General features: G+C 42.6%; 1 long non-coding RNA gene across 2 annotated transcripts; it reads left to right on the top strand.

Annotated features, from left to right (window-relative positions):
- The first annotated feature begins 348 nt into the window (after positions 1–348).
- Positions 349–15,849, top strand: LOC118898705. Of its 2 annotated transcripts, none has more exons than XR_005020804.1 (3): positions 349–676; positions 1,744–1,823; positions 14,602–15,849. It is a non-coding gene; the product is annotated as an uncharacterized LOC118898705 (long non-coding RNA). The 2 variants fall into 2 exon arrangements; XR_005020805.1 differs by lacking the exon at positions 14,602–15,849 and adding an exon at positions 6,655–7,314.
- The last annotated feature ends 203 nt before the right edge of the window (positions 15,850–16,052 follow it).

Below are 16,052 nucleotides of genomic sequence, written 5' to 3'. Positions count from 1 at the left end.
AAAAATGAGTCTCATCTAAGGATTTATCAAGGCCTCCTTCTTTGGGAGGTATACATTTGTGGTTTTAAACAAGGATTCTTTGCTAGAAATTGTTGTTCACCAATATGTGTTGTTTATTAAGCTCTTACTGTACAAGGGATACTTTACATATATTTTTTTCGATTTTTTAAGTCTTTACATTAAAGGCATTGTAGTAGTCAGTCCCTAAGATAGGAATCTAAGATTCATCCCTAAGATGACCCCCACTGGCTCCTCCTCCTGGTGTCCACACCCTTGTGTAATTATCTCCTTTTGGGTTTGGTCTGGATTTAGTGACTCATTTCTAAAGAAGAGAAGAATATGGCAGAAGTGAAAGACTGACACTTTAGAGGTTAGGAGATAAAAAGCCTGGTTTTCCATTCTGGGGCCCTTTCCTGCTTTCTAGCTTGCTTGCTCTGACCAGCTGTGAGCTACCCTGGGGCAGGAAACAGAGGGAGGCCCTCTGGCCAACCCAGTGAGGAACTGAAACCCTCAGTCCAACAGCTCAAGAGGAACTGAGTCCGGCCTCCCAGATGCCTGAGCCTCCAGATGAGACTCCAATCCTGGCTGACATCTTAACTGCAACCTCCTGAGAGACCCTGAGTCAGAGGCCGCAAGGTGAGGCAGGCCCAGATTCCTGACCCACAGGATCTATGAGGTAATAAATGTTTGTTGTTTTAGGGTTTGTTTGGGGTATTAGATAACTAATGCAGGTATTATCCCCATTTTAGAGATAAGAAAACTGAGAAACAAGCAGGTTAGGCATGTACAATACTGCAGATAGTACCTGAGCCAGGATTCTAATATATGTCCATTCAATTTCAAATATTTTGTTATAGTACTCTTTCATTAAGTCCAACTTTTGCAGTAACTGTGATGTGTGCCCCTCTGTCCTAATTTACGTAAGTTTTGCTAATCTTCCACTGCTTATATGGGTAATCTTCTCAACTACTCTGAATCTGGATTTTTCTCATCTGTAAAATATGGGGGCACATATTTAGCACTGGCTTACCAGGAAGTTTGCTGGGACTCCAGTGTCTGGACACTTGGAAAGAAGCAGGAGCCAGAACTGGGAAGGGCTTAGACCAGGTCAACAGACTCACTAGAGGCAACGCCTTTGGGTGGTTGCCAGCAGCTCTTAACCATGGTATTGACAAGAGCCTGGAGACCTCATGGTGAGGGCCAGTATCAAGTTAATAGCAGTTGTGATCTTGTGGATTGAGTACAAGAGTCTCCAGGTGGACATAACTTGGGGCCAGATGGGTAGCAGCAACCTTGCTGTTTCAGGTGGTCAGTCCATGAGGTTTAAAGCAGGATCACAGCTGGGAGTGCAGAAATGGGGTCCAGTCCCTAGGTGGATAAGGTAGGCAAAAGCTAGAGAAGATTCTAAATCTTCTGAGTAGGGCTGGGGAAGGAGACTAGAAAACATAACTGCTCTTCTCGATGGGTCCCTCTGGTGCCAGGTTCCCCATTATGTCACTAGCTTTCTAGTTCTCTGCGTTCTCAGTGAAGGAACAACAGGGAATGCTGGTAATGTGAAGAAATAGTGCTGACTCCAGAGCAATATGGAGCCCTGGCTATTGATTTCAGCTCTCGACTTATTGCAGCCATGGCCCTGGATTTTCTTAGATGCCTCAGTTTATAGCATTTTTGTAATGTACGCATATTTATCCCTGTTTCTCAATTTTGCATTTAAAAATGTGGTTCCATAACTTTGGCGGTCAGCCTTCCTGCTCATGGTGATTGAGGGTTTCTGACATCTGTGATGGATGCTGCAATCCAACCTGGACAAACTCCTTTTGACTGTGAGTGAACGGGGAGGGGAGGTGTGTGCATGATGAGGGGCTAGGAAGATGCTGCTGAGCTGCCCACTGGGGGCTTCTGATTAGTTCTTTGCTTTTAGAGAATCAGAAGTTTAGGGATTAAAAAAGAGTTTATTCAAGAGATGCTCTCTTGGATTGAAGCTGAAGAATTCCAACACTAAAAAAAAAAAGTGCTTTGCAAAGGAATTTAGTAGCTAGCTAAAGCATTTTGATCTAAGTGTTATTGACATAATGTGGATTTGTAGATTTCTCCGTATAAGGGTTTCTCTAAAACTGGAACACTAGAACTATCTATCCCCTCTTAAATATGAGCTGTTTCCTATCTTGTTATGGTGTCATTACTCTGGAATTATGTTCATATCAAAGGCATCGTTGTTCTAGAATTATGTTTCTGTTATTGATAGATTTATATTACTTAAACTACAGACAAACAGAAATAACTAGAAGCTATAATAAAATTTAAGCAATAGGGGACTTCCCTGGTGGTCCAGTGGTAAAGAATCCGCCTTCCAATGCAGGGGACGCAGGTTCGATCCCTGGTCGGGGAACTAAGATCCCACATGCCACGGGGCAGCTAAGCCTGCATGCCGCAACTACTGAGCTCACACATCTCAACCAGAGAGCCCGCGTGTTGCAAACCACAGAGCCCATGCACCCTGGAGCCCACACGCCACAACTAGAGAGAGAAAACTCACACACCACAACTAGAGAGAAGCCCACGCACCGCAAGAAAGAGCCCACGCACCACAACGAAAAAGATCCAGCATGCCGCAACCAAGACCCAACACAGCCAAAAAAAAAAAAAACAATTAAAAAAAATTTGAGCATAGTTATTCCAGTTACCACAACTCAGAATTATTATATTGACTTTCAATACTATTTTAATAATACCAGCCTGATAATTGGTTGCTTTTCTTTTCATACCACGTTATGTGCCTATTTATAGCTATCATTTACATTACTTGAATTCTATATTGTAGCCAACTTATTAAATTTAAAAGATATTTGGAAGGAACCATTGTTATGCCAAAATTACAAATGAAAAGTACTTTTGAATTTTTAGGTTTTCCCTCATGTGTAGTTAATTATTTTTTCATTTTTGTCTCATTCATCTAAACCTAGCTCCATCCCCAATAATTATCTAAGTAAAGTATATTGTCTTCTTCTCCCCATCCCTGTCACTTCTCCTTTTCCTCAATGCAGAGCAGGAAGTTTTATAGTTATACTTCAGTTATTTGACATTATACTTGAGATTAAATCTGGGCCTATAGAACCATGATCAAATTGGAACAGTATGTAGTAACTTTGGCTAGTCTATTTGTCTGGTCATCTTGATACTGTGTAAGCCATGAGACTAGTATTTCCTGAACGGTGCTGCCATATAGGTGATCAGTGCTAAAACATGAGCCCCCTCCAACCTGGTATGCATTATCTTCTACCGCTATTATAGTCTAACTTAATCTGTATAAATTTCGTATCTGGAAACAGAGAGTGGTGGTGTGAAAACTAGAAATCCAAAGTCAGTCAGTCAGTCAGATTTGTTAATGCACAAGAAATACAGGCATACGTTTACAATTCCCAGAGCAGATAGCAGTCTTAGGTGTTCAGTTCACCATGTTCATTTGCATGCCTTAAGCCTAATGAAATTTAGTTAGTTCAGTTAATTCAGTTCAGTGATTCTGGTGGTACAGCCCCTGCCAATGCCACTCCAGGATCTAGAAACCAGGTCTTGTGGTCAAGTTCCATCTTTCCCAAAATTTTCCTCATGCCTCTTTGGACACAGCTTCTCCTACGGGTCCCAGCTCTTGACAACCACTGATCTGTTTTCTATTGCTATAGTTTGCTTTTCTGAAATGTCATAAATAAAACTGAGTAGTAGGTAGCCTTTCAATATGGCTCCTTTTCCTTAACGTAATGCATTTGAGACTCTTCAGTATTATTGCCTGTGTCAGTAGTTCCTTCCTTTTCATTGCTCAGTAGTAGTCCATTAAATCTTTGTACATTCTGTAAACAAGTTGTCTATTTTTTAAAATAGATTTTATATTTTAGAGCCGTTTTAGGTTCATGGCAAAATTGAGAGGAAGGTACAGAGATTTTCTGTATTTCCCCTGCCCTCACACATACATAGCCTCCCCCATTATCAGTATCCTCCGTCAGAGTGGTACATTTGTTACAACTGATGAACCTACATTGACACATCATAATCACCCAGAGTCCATGGTTTACATTAGGGTTCACTCTTAGTGTTGTACCTTTTGTGGGTTTGGACAAATGTATAATGATGTGTATCCACCACTGTAGTTTCATACAGAGTAGGGTCATTGCCATAAAAATTCTCTGTGATCCACCTAGTCATCCCTTCCACCCCACCCCTCCACGCCCACTTCCAACCTCTGGCAATCACTGATCTTTGTATTGTCCCTATAGTTTTGCCTTTTCCAGAAGGTCACGTAGTTGGAATCATACAGTATGTAGCCTTTTCAGATTGGCTTCTTTCACTTAGTAATATGCATTTAAGATTCCTCCATGTTGGGACTTCCCTGGTGGCGCAGTGGTTAAGAATCCACTTGCCAATGCAGGAGACACGGGTTCGAGCCCTGGTCCAGGAAGAGCCCACATGCCGCGGAGCAACTAAGCCTGTGTGCCACAACTACTGAGCCTGCGCTCTAGAGCCTGTGAGCCATGACTACTGAGCCTGCGTGCCTAGAGCCCATGCTCCACAACAAGAGAAGCCACTGCCATGAGAAGCCCGTGCACCGCAACAAAGTCATCCCCGCTCACCACAACTAGAGAAAGCCCGCACGCGGCAACAAAGACCCAACACCACCAAAAATAAATATAAAATAATAAATAAATTTATAAATAAAAAGAAAGAGAGACTACTATGAACAAACAGATGCCAACAAATTGGATGACCTAGGAAAAAATGGATAAATTCCTAAAAACATACAACCTACAAATACTGAATCAGGAAGAGAAAAAAAAAAGATTCCTCCATGTCTTTTCATGGCTTGATTTCTTTTTAGCACAGAATAATATTCCACTGTCTGGATGAAGCACAGTTCATTTATCCATTCACCTACTTCGTTGGTTCTAAGTTTTGGCAATTATGAATATGAGTAAAGCTTCCAAAAATATGAGTAAAGCTTCCAAAAATATTTGGAAGTAAAGCTTCCAAAAAACGTGCAGGTTTTTATGTGGATGTAAGTTTTCAACTCTTTAGGTAAATACTATGGAGCTTGATTGCTGGATCATATGGTAAGAGTTTGCTTATTTAATTTTATCCCTTGAACTACCACTCATCCACATTCTCTCAGGTTTTTATGTCCTAAGAAATAAGAAGAAATTATTATTTTTTTGTTGCCATACTTGCTACCACAACATTCTTCTTCATTGTTGTTTAAAGGCCTGACAATACTGTCCATTTACTTGAGTACTGGAAAGGAAATGGTTCGAGATATTCTTACCCAGGAGACTAAAATGGCAAATGTGCCAACTCTATGTGGCACCATCTTTGGTTTTAAGTCAGTACTACTGTTTGGGTCAGAACACAGGAAACCTCGAGTAGACCACCCCATACAAATAAACAGGCAAGTCCTGCTATTCATTTATTGAGAAGGATTCATGTGATATTAAGGTGATTAATTCATAGTAGAACAGGCAGCTTTGTTCTCTAATTCTCAATCTGTAAAGCAAATCAGTAAGACTGACTACAAAGTTCCTTTTTATTTCCACTTAGCCATGTATCTCTTTGAGTTTTCAGGGTATAGATACTTTGTCTGCAATAAATTCTGAGTTACAGTTTTCTTAATTTATTTATTTAATTTATTTATTTTTGGCTGCGTTGGGTCTTTGTTGCTGCCTGCAGGCTTTCTCTAGTTGCGGCGAGCAGGGGTTACTCTTCGTTGCGGTGTGCGGGCTTCTCATTACGGTGGCTTCTCTTGTTGCAGAGCACGGGCTCTGAGTGTGTGGGCTTCAGTAGTTGTGGCATGCGGGTTCAGTAGTTGTGGGTCACGGGCTCTAGAGCGCAGGCTCAGTAGTTGTGGTGCACGGGTTTAGTTGCTCCACGGCATGTGGAATCTTCCTGGACCAGGGCTCGAACCTGTGTCCCCTGCATTGGCAGGCAGATTCTTAACCACTGCGCCACCAGGGAAACCCAAGATTCAAGTTTATTCCTGTGTGTTATAATGCATGAGAATAAATGATTTTGTCTTATGTTAGTATTCTGCTTTCATAATTGCCAAAATTGCTGAGTCATTTGGAAAACACAATTAAAGAGCTGGAATAAAAGTTCTTTATGGAAAAGTGTGAAGTGATGGGACAATATAAACCAGAGAAGAAAAAGCTAAGGGGATTTTTCTCATACTCTTCAAGCATCTTCAGACATCCTACAAATATTTTGCCAAGTGCTAGGCCCTGATTAGTTGCTGGGGATAAAGAAGCCAACATACAAAGTTTAATTCCTCATGGTGGAACCATATGGAGGGAACAGAAAATAAATAAGTAACCAAATAGATAAAGTAACTCTCTATAATACATGAGGGCTCATTGTTCAGAATGATATACAGCATTTTTTGTCTTTGCTGTGGCTCAAATAAGAGTTTTGCACCATAGGGTAGGAAAGAAGTTCCTTTCACAGGGAGAGTTCATACACAGGGTTGCCCTAAGGAGAAGGGGAGCACAGAGAAGGTGAGCTTTATTGACACTGCTGTGTGCCATCTAAGCTGGCCCACATACGTTTCCCACATGCATTATCCCATTTTACAATCACAACACTCCCTGAGGGTTAACTTTTATGATCCTCATTATATAGATAACTGAGAGGCTGAGTTACTTGCTGAAGATCACTGCAGAGCTGGGGTTGATTCTCTTGGACTTCAAGGCCACTTGTTTCTACTAAGCACTACCTTGAGTGCAGGTGGATAGAATATTGCCATTCTAAATCTTTAAGCTTCTCTAAAGGATTGTTTAGGTAGTTTCTTGCCCAATAGTAAGGAAAAAGACTGTATGGGTGGCTTTCATACCTCTTTTTTTAGGAGCTGAATCTGATTTTCAAACAAAATTTTATGTCATTTTTGTTTTCATATATTTGGTGCTCAGTTATTAGGTGCATATGTTTATAATTGCTTTATCTTTTTGATCATTATCATTTGTTTTATCTTGTATCATTATAAAATTTTTCTGTTTATCTCTACTAGTATTTTTTTAAAGTTTCTTTTGTCCAGTATTAGTGTGGCCACCCCAACTTTCTTATGGTTGCCCTTTGCCTGAGGTATCTTTTTCCATCCCTTTAATTTTATTTTTAATTGAATCTCAAGTGTGTCTACTGTAGACAGGATAGTTGAATCTTGTTTTGTTTTCAGTCAACCTTCTGCACTTTGATTGACTTATTTAAGCATTTACATTTAATGTTTATACTGATACAGTTGGATTTATGATGCCATTTCACTTTTTGTTTTCTGTTTCTCATGTATTTCCTCCAATTTTCTTTTACTGATTCTTTTTATTAAGTAGATATATTCTACTATAAATTTTAAGTTATTTATGTAATGATTTTTCACTATATGTTTGAGTTAGTTTCTTAGCAGTTGCTCTTGCTTTTATCGTTTTTTTTCCTGCAGGCATTTTCAATTTTGTGATGTTTTTTCTTATATCATGTATAATATATACTTACATTATACAATATATTTATATATTTATATAAAATCCTGGTTATGCTATGTTCTATGTTTCCTAATTCCAATATTGAAGTTTTATTAGCTTCTTTTTACTACCTATTCTTTCTACTTATCAATGAAAATTCAATTAACTGTCAAGTTAAGAAGAAAAAGGGAATTTTATTTGAGCCAAAATGAATATTATAACCTGGGAAGCAGATTCTCAGAAAGCTCTGAGAACTGTTCTTCCTGTTAGAAGTCGAAGATACAGTGATATACATTTTTGAGACAAAGGATCATACATCAAAATGACATACTGATATTTTACATAAAGTTCACCAAGGATACATAGTTCAGGTAAACATGTACAAAGCGAACAGCAAGTCACCATGATCCCCTACAGAGCTGGGAAAGAACACTATTCTTTTAAGAAGTTACATTGCTAGCGTCAGAAAAAAAAAATCGATCTTTACCCACAAGCAGACACTCCCAACTTTGAGGTGCTCTGGTTAATGTGTAATGCAGATACACACTGTATATTAGGGAGGGAGAAGGCCCAAACAAACACATAGAGAGAATTTTATGTTTAATTTTTTCTTGTCCTGCCTTAAATTATAAATTTTATTTCATCATACTGGTTCTCATAGTCTTTTTCTCCATTTGTTCTCCATACATTTCTTGCTATGAGTTGCTCTTTCTCCTGGTGCAATTATTTGTGTAAATTCTTTGACACTTAGGTTAAATATAGATTTCTCTAGAGATTTTTTTTTTCTTCCTTCCAATCTTGGGGTCATCACAAATCCAGGGCCATTATAATGTAAAATCAAGGTTTGAGGTTATTTGGCCCAAAATAGTAAAGCAAATTTAGACTGCAAATCATAGGAGGGCTTGCTCATGGTTGGAACTCTCAAAAACAGTTGTTTGCTCCTTTTTTTTTTGCTGGCTCAAAGGCAAATTTCCTTAAGAATACTCTTATATTAGAGGATAGAGCAGATTTTGTTTTGTTTCACCCTTACTCTGAGGATATGAATCTTGGATCCCCCGATTTTCAGGGAGAGGTGTCTCATATGTTCCCCATGTGATTAAGCTCTGGGCATCATTTTCCTGTCTGTTACAGCTCATGAGCCTGAGAAAATCAAAGCTAAGATTTTTCCAGATTTGGAAAATGCTCTAAGGATAAAAACAACTTTTCTCTCTGGATTATTGCCACATTGATATTTTTGGCCTAAATGATTATTCTTTTGATTGTTTTAGTATTCTTTTGGATGCTTTTATATTTTATCTATTACTTTTAGTCACTTTTAGTGGAAGAGACAACTTTAAAACCTATCATGTAATTGGAAATGGAACCCCATTAACTTTTGTTTTTTTTCGTTTCTGCTATTTATCTGGCACCAGGATAGGTGCTGGAATACAAGTCCACCTAAACCAATGCTACTCTCTGTGTTCTCTGAGCCAGTGCTGGTTTGTGAACTGTTTATTATCTGCCCACAATAAGATACATACAGGAATTGAAAGTGAGTGTAAGCAAGTAAACCTCTACCTTATTTGTCCCAGATCAATAACTGCCAAGAAAAAGATGAGCATTTATATCATGTCATTGGATCTGCTAAAAAGGTTGTTTGTCAGCTCTTCATGGACCATTGATTGAGCAGCATAGTGTCTAAACTAGGGTGGTGTTATATACTTTTACTGGGGTCACATAAAAGTTGATAAATGTTATAGATATTCTCCCCAGAAATATGTTCATGTAAAAAGAAATAGAAAATTTTATATAAAATGTCAGTAGATAGGTAGGTAGGTAGATAGATAGATAGATAGATAGATAGATAGATAGATAGACAGATAGATAGATAGATCTTCTGAAGTCTTATAGATCTTAGTTTTTTAATCCTAGCAAGAGACAAAGTGCAGGAGAAGATTTTGAGTAATCATTTCATCATTCAACAGTGCCTTTCCACTTATTTGTGAGAAGCCAAAGGGGGACCCCCATAACAGACCATCAAGGGAATAAGTTGAAAGGTGCCATTTATCAGTCACTCATTCATCCATCCAAACCTGAGTAACTACAGCATACCAGATCAAGTTCTAGTCTCAGACCACTGATCCAAAAATTGAAATTTGTCATTCTTTTTCCATCTCTCACCCCCAGAACCTGTACCCTCTTCCCACATTAGAATTCCATACTTAAAGAGTTTTGGTAGGAGGCAGACTACCTCCTACCAGGTACCCCCCTCCGTAAGAGAGGAAAGCTCACTTTCCCAAACATTCTCGCAGATGGACAGGACATGAAGCTCTACCGGTCAGGTGACCACATGCCAGTCTCTGACTCGGGACTTGGTGACCGATAGATTGGGACAGTGCAGAATGCATTTGGCACAGACGGCATGAGTGGCAGTAGCGTCATCCAGTTGCTGGGAGCAGCAGAGAAAGCAGTCCTCGCACCAGGGTCCAGTGTTCAGCATCACAGGAGTCAGTGGTGTGAACAGTGGCATCTGGGCCTAACAGCAGGGGCAGTGGTGCCTTTGTGGGACCTGACCTAGGGTGGGATTTTGGATCCTCTTCTTAGCTGTATAGCCTCAAGCCTGTTCTATGGCTTTCCCTGAAATAAAACAAGGACAGGCTCAAATTCATATACATATATTCATATATATTCATTTATGTTTCAGTTAGAACAATTTGGAATCCGTTGTTCACACCAAGAAGTGAGAAATCCATGTAGGGAATAGTCTCAGAGAGCAAGGATTAAGAGACTTTTTTCCCCAGCTTTATTGAGATATAACATTGTATGCGTTTAAGGTGTATAACCTGTTGCTTTGATACACTTACATTTTGCAAAATGATTACCACCATAGCACTAGCTAACACCTGCATCACGTTACATTATTACCATTTCTTTTTTGTGGTGAGCACATTTTAGATCTAAGCTCTTAGCAACTCAAGAGATTTTCTTTATGCTGAGCTGATAACCATGTCCTAAATCTTCCACCTGCCTCTACGCCCTGGTAGAGCAAACAACATGTATCGCCTATCATATGTCTTGTCTTTTTTTCCTTCCCAGGAGAAAACATTGAAATGTAGATTTAAGACCCCTCCCCTGCCCTGAGTGCTCTCTGATCTCTGACCTCAGTGGTTCCAATCTGGCTGGATTGCTTGTGGGTTTATTACAAAATACTCAGGCCTCTCCCCAGACGCATGAGCTTAGAATGTAGGGCATGGCGTCAGGATCACTTAACAAGCCCTATGTGCGAGGCTGATGCGGGAATCCAGCCCAGATGCCACTGTTCACACCACTGACTCCCGAGATGCTGAACACTGGACCCTGGTGCGAGGACTGCTTTCTCTGCTGCTCCCAGCAACTGGATGACGTTACTGCCTCTCTTGCTACTAAAGACAACTAGCAGCATGAGCACCAACCTTATTATAAATTCAGAATTTCATGCTCTGCTCCAGACTGTCTTGATCTTAATGGGATGTGCAGGTGATTCTCGTGCATAATAAAGTTTGAGACTCCCTGGTCGTCATGCCCTCTAGATGCCATGTCAGAACTGTGTAGTCTGTTCTTGGTGTGTGGTCTGATCAGATCACTTGGGAGGTTGTGGGGGGGGGGGGGCGGCGTGTGGAGGGGAAGAGTTCCAGGGTTCAGGTCTGTTTCTTTCTCTTCTATAGTCATCACTCCCTTGGCAACCTCATCTGTTCTCCAGGCTTTAAATGTCATTTATATGGCATCACCTCCCATTTCTCCAGCCAGGATATCTGCCTAAACTCTAGATTCATATATCCAACTGCTAACCTCGCTTGTTTTTTCTAATAGATATCTCAGTTTCAACTTTCCTAAATTAGATGCCTATGATGTCACCTCCTCAAACGTGCTTCTTCCGGAGTCATCCCCATTTCCACCAAAGGCCCTCCGTATTTCTACTTGCACTGTCTAAAGTTTTGTGTGTCCTCCTTGATTCTTCTTTCTCATAACCCAGATTTAATCCAGTAGGAAATGCTGTAGAGTCCATCTTTAAATATATCCAGCGTCCAGTCACTTTCTATTATTTTCCCTGCTCACATCCCAGACAAGCAACTGACACCTCTAGCCTAGACACTGCATTCGTTTCCTACAGTTTCCTCTGGCCACTCGCCCTTTACCTGTCAATTCTGCACAGCCGCCAGACTAATGCTTTTAAAGAGAAGTCGTACCAGGTCTGTCTTCTGTTCAAAACTATCTTAAAACTTCACATCTTACTCAGAGAAAAGTCAAAATCTTTCCAGTATCCTTGAGGCCTTACATGATCTATTCAGGTCTGACATGATCAGACCTCATGTCAGTTCCTCTCTGCTCTGGCCACACCGGCCTCCTCACACTTCCTTGAACACACAGGCAGACTCCTGCCTAGTGCATTCGCACTGGAGGCTTTTCTTGTCTGGAAAGAACTTCCCCAAGATATCCTCTTAGACGATTCTCGTGTCCTTCAAATCTTTTCTCAAAGGTCACCTTCTCAACGAGGCCCGCATTGACCACACCAGTAAAATAGCCATCTGCCCTCCCCCTCACACGTATACTCTGAATTACTTTCCTCAAAGCTCTAACCAGCCCCTAACATAAACACTTCCCTCATTTACTATGCTTATACTATACAGTCTCCCTCTTACCAACAGAACATATACTCCACAGGGCCAGCAATGTTTGCCTGTTTTCAGTTCACCGAGGTTAGATGTAGAATTACTGTGTCATATACCTGACACACACAAGTATCAGTTGAGTGAATGATCAGTGTAGAGCACCTCCCTATTCTAGACACAGTATCTTTATTAATGGAACCTTAGGCCAAACGCTGTTGCGTGACAGCTTCAGCACAGCAGCCTCTCACACTGACATCAGTGCCGCCTGTACTTGCCTCACAAGCACTGCCTTCCCTTCCCTCCACCAAGCTCCCCCCTCCCACACCAACCCTCCTGCACACTACAGCACACAGTTAAGTTTCTCTCTTCAGAAACGATGAGCCTAGGCTTGTAGGTCCCATTTTCTAAGCAACTGTGAGTTGAATTAGACTCTATAAATCCATGAGTTTGCATTGGGGCCAGCACTCAGATTATGAGAGCTAAGGGCAGAGAGAGGGGGCAGGTTGCAGAGAAGCTAGAAACCCAGCAGGAATTTAATTGAGATGAGAAACTACCAGATCCCTCTTCTCTGCTCATTCCAGGATCTGGTTCTTTAAAAAAAATATTGGTAAAGTATGGGAAGAATAATCCAGGAAACACCCCTAGAAAAAGGGCAAGGGCTGGATGAATCTGAAAATTCATCTCAATACCACAGAGAATCCTGTGTGCAGGGGCTTCCCTGAGACTTGTGGGGACACTGACAGGCAAAATGACTCCTGCTGCTGTCAGAAAGCGGGGACACGCCGAGGAGAATGAGACCAGAACTCCAAACACGAGAAAGAACAGGCATAATCCAAAAAAACACCACAGAGGCCAAACATAAACACACAGAAGATGGGAGCTGAGGGGCTGGACCCAGGCCTGAACCTAGGCTGACCCGGCTACATGAAGCCCTCACTGCCCGTGGTGCTAGAAACAGGATGGGAACAAGGTGATGTCCAAGTCCCTGTGATCACAGGTGCTGGTGGGACAAGGCTCTACCAAAGGGACAAGGACAAAGGAGCAGAGAAGATGACCCAGCTGAGGAGTGACCACACCCAAGCCCAGGATGCACTGAGCACTGATTGGGCACACGCCCCATCCACGCTCAGGCTCCTCAGTCCTCCTCGTCCTACCCCTGCCCCCAACAGCAAACACGTGCATGCTGGAAGGTTCTCAGTGCTTCCGTTTATTTCCTGTCTCAAACTTTAGGAATCTTCTCCTTTATTAACCCATCAACCCCACAGGACACAAGTTAGAAACAAGAAATTCATATCCGTTTTTTTGTTTTCCATAAGGAAGTAAAACATTATTACTCAGTACAACATGGGGTCAAGTCAGGGATGGAGATGGCCCAGCCCTGCCTCTGATGGAACAGGAAAGCTGATCAGGGAAGAGAACACAGGTCATGTGGAGAGGGGGTCCTGGTGGGCAGGGGTGGGCCAGTCTCCCAACCTCCTCAAGTTATGCTAATAGGAACACAGACACATTCAGATACCAGCTGCGAAAAAAGAGGTCAGGGGACCTTGACGTCACATGGCAAGAGAGTGAACAAATTTTGCATCACTTGTCTCACACAGAGGCAGCTGTCTCACACCGCAGAAGAAAAAAATCGCGAACAAATTCAGGCCAGTCACTAACTGTTGACATTCTCAACAGTCCACGCATGCTCAAAATGTCCCACTCAAAGAATCTCCGTAACCCTGTTATGTCCCCTCTGCTCCAACCCCTCCCTCCCTCCAGGCCCCCAGGGTCTCACCTTTAGGATCCGTGAAAGACACATCAGAGCACTGACCATTTTCACTGCCTGGGGTAGAACAAAAATAGGATGTGGTCAAAGCCCAGAGGTGTGACTAAGGGAGAAATTATGGGCTGGGTGAGGTCCCGGCCATGGGCTCCTGCCTACACTCTCCCAAGGTTCTCAGGGATCAACCCTCATCCCCACCCAAACTTAGGTGCAGCCTGAGCAGAGCTCCCTCCTTTTTTTGGCTGTGGGAAGAAAACATCACGTGAGAGGCCAGGGAGAAGACTGGACCATGAGATCCTAGACAAACCCCCTAGTCCTGGACTCCAGAGAAGTTCCTAGAACTGTGACTGAAGACTCAGGGCAGGACGGGGAAACATGAAGAAAGGGGATGTAGAAGAATTGGACCAAATGCCCTCCTGGACGTCTGTCCTCAGCAGGGACCTTCCCCTCCGATCTTTGAGTGTCAGGAATCAGGTCCGCACACCAGAATTATCAAGACGAAAATGTTGTCTTTCATTCTCACAAGTGCTTTACAAAAAAGTAAGGGTTAGCAGTTAGCTCCAGACTGGGCAAGTACCTGTGTGTGGATGATATTTCCCATTAATGAGGCAGAGCCAACTTCTACCTAAGGCTTAAAACCCTCCAATGGGATAAGAAAACTCGGATCCCCTCCCTCCCTCCCTTCCCTACCTGACCTGCTTCTTCCTTTACATCACCGTTCTAGTCACCACAGCAGGGACCACGAACAGAACCAGACCAGCAAAGATGCCCACGGTGGGGATGGTGAGATGAGGCGCCCAGACCTCAGGCTTGAGCCCTGACCTTGCTGAAGGTGTCCAGAAGGGCTTCTGCTTTCTCTGAGAAGCTCCACCTCTGAGCCCCCTCCTTATACCATCTCAGGGTGATGGGCTTGTTGCAGTAAGCAGATGTATCTCAGCTCCTCTCCTGAAGGCATGCCCATGGCCACCCTCTTCTGGAAAGCCCTTGTCTCTGCAAGTTCCATGTCCTGGATCTGGACCTTCCTGTCACACTGCCAGATCAGAGCGATATCTGCAGGGTAGAAGCCCAGGGCCCAGCACCTCAGGGTGACCTCATGGGCAGAGATGAGGTGGTGGGCTACGTGCATCTTTGGGGATACTGAGGAGGAAGACTGAGAAAATTCCCACTTTGGGCGACCTTCACAGGCCACTGAAGCAGCACTCGTGCCCATCCTGAGAATGGACAGGACAATTGGTTTAGAAGGAGGAAGCAGAAACCCCAGACATCAGCCTGGACTGGGGAATCTGGGATAATCTTCTACTCCTTGGAAAGTTCTAAAATCAGGGTGAGAGCCTGTGGTAGGAGGCTCCAAGTATCTAAGAAGAAGAACACAGACTGCAGCTCCTGACCTGGGTAGAGGGTGAATGACTTAGAAATACCGGAATCAGGCCTCCAAGGATGTTCTCAGGCAAAGAACAAGGGCTTGAGAGAGAAAGTCGTGGTGCACAAGACAGCTGCCGGGGTCAAAGGGAACCGCTGATCAGTCGTTTCAGGGATCGTCTCCCCCTCCATTACGAGAGACTGTGTTCCTTAACAGTCCTTTAAGGAAACCAACGTTAAAAATTATATTGTATTATTTGGTTTATGTAGCAGTCTCAAAAAGACAGAACCGTAGTGGTGGAACACAGATTAGTGGTTGCCAGGAGTTGGAGTGGGGGGAGGATGTGAATACAAAAGGGAAGCCTGAGAGAGTGTTTCGGGGGTGACTAAACTGCTCTGTTTATATATTGGATTATGGTGATGGTTGCACGAATCTATACATGTGTTAAAATTTATGAAATTGTACATCAAAGAGTCAATTTTAATGTATGATAATTAAAAATAAAAACAAAAATAGAGAAAAAAAAGAAAGAAATAAAGAAAGAAAGGCGGGTCCTCTGGGCCAGTCACTCTGTAGTACAGATGAAAATCTAGGTGGACTTTTCCTTCTACAGAGCAGCAGGAGGGGCGGTATTCTGACGCTGATTCCACTTTTCCCGCTTGTGGGGAACCTAGCCCCAGCCCAAGGGGAGGGCTCGGGGAGATCCGCTTCAGCGTCCCCGTCCTGTCAGGTTCTCCAGGTGTCTGGGGTACCACTCCACGCACTCCCGCTCCAAGTAGTTCCTGTGGCGCTCCGCCTCAGCGGCTGCCTCCCGC

The sequence above is a fragment of the Balaenoptera musculus genome, chromosome 8 (genome assembly GCF_009873245.2).
Source record: "Balaenoptera musculus isolate JJ_BM4_2016_0621 chromosome 8, mBalMus1.pri.v3, whole genome shotgun sequence".
Taxonomy (NCBI): Eukaryota; Metazoa; Chordata; class Mammalia; order Artiodactyla; family Balaenopteridae; genus Balaenoptera; species Balaenoptera musculus.
The sequence above is the reverse complement of the archived record's forward strand: the minus strand, read 5'-3'. Positions and strand labels throughout refer to the sequence as shown.